The following is a 728-nucleotide window of genomic DNA, read 5'->3' on the forward strand; positions in this document are numbered from 1 at the left end:
ACATGGGGCAGCAGAGGGTCTCTCCCTACCACAACCACAGGCTAAATGCTTGCTAAAGCACCGCCTCAGAAGAGACCTCCTTTGAGGCCCAGGGTCTCCAGTCTGTCTCCACAACACGCCGTGGGGAAATACGGAAGATTGTGTGAGATGGGATGTAAACTGACACCAAATCGGAATGACCAAACTTTACAGAGCTGTCAGTGCTCGCCCATGGCCAGGCAGGGGAAAATCAGGTCCAGAACACTTATTTTTGACAAAAAGTGAAGTGATTTTCTCAAAACACATGCAGGTTCATCAGAAGGAAGGCAATGTTTTCTGCTTTTATATTTAAATATTTAGAATTCCTTCTCCCCTGAGCTATCTAAAATTGATCACTGTACTGCAGATGTGTCTTAAATGAAGACGTGCATAGCTAAGCCTTCGCATTTCTTCTTGAGACCTCCCGGACCACACAGATCCTTTGGTGGCTTTCAGCTCCAAAGCACCCTCTGAAACGTTACATACCACCAAAAAAAAACCCAAAACCCAAAAAAAATTTTAAAAAAAACAACAACGGAAAACAAACTCCCCAAAAAAACCCGGCAGCACAGCTTTAAGACTGACACTGCTTGGTTTTACCAAACAGAAGGAAGAAATGGAGTCTTGAGCCCGGGAGCACAGGTGGCAGAAAAGCAGCTGTTCGACGGGGAGGGGCTCCTCATAACTACCGGCAGCGCGAAGACCCGCTC

This window comes from Pygoscelis adeliae, unplaced genomic scaffold, assembly GCF_000699105.1.
Source record: "Pygoscelis adeliae isolate BGI_AS28 unplaced genomic scaffold, ASM69910v1 Scaffold457, whole genome shotgun sequence".
Taxonomy (NCBI): Eukaryota; Metazoa; Chordata; class Aves; order Sphenisciformes; family Spheniscidae; genus Pygoscelis; species Pygoscelis adeliae.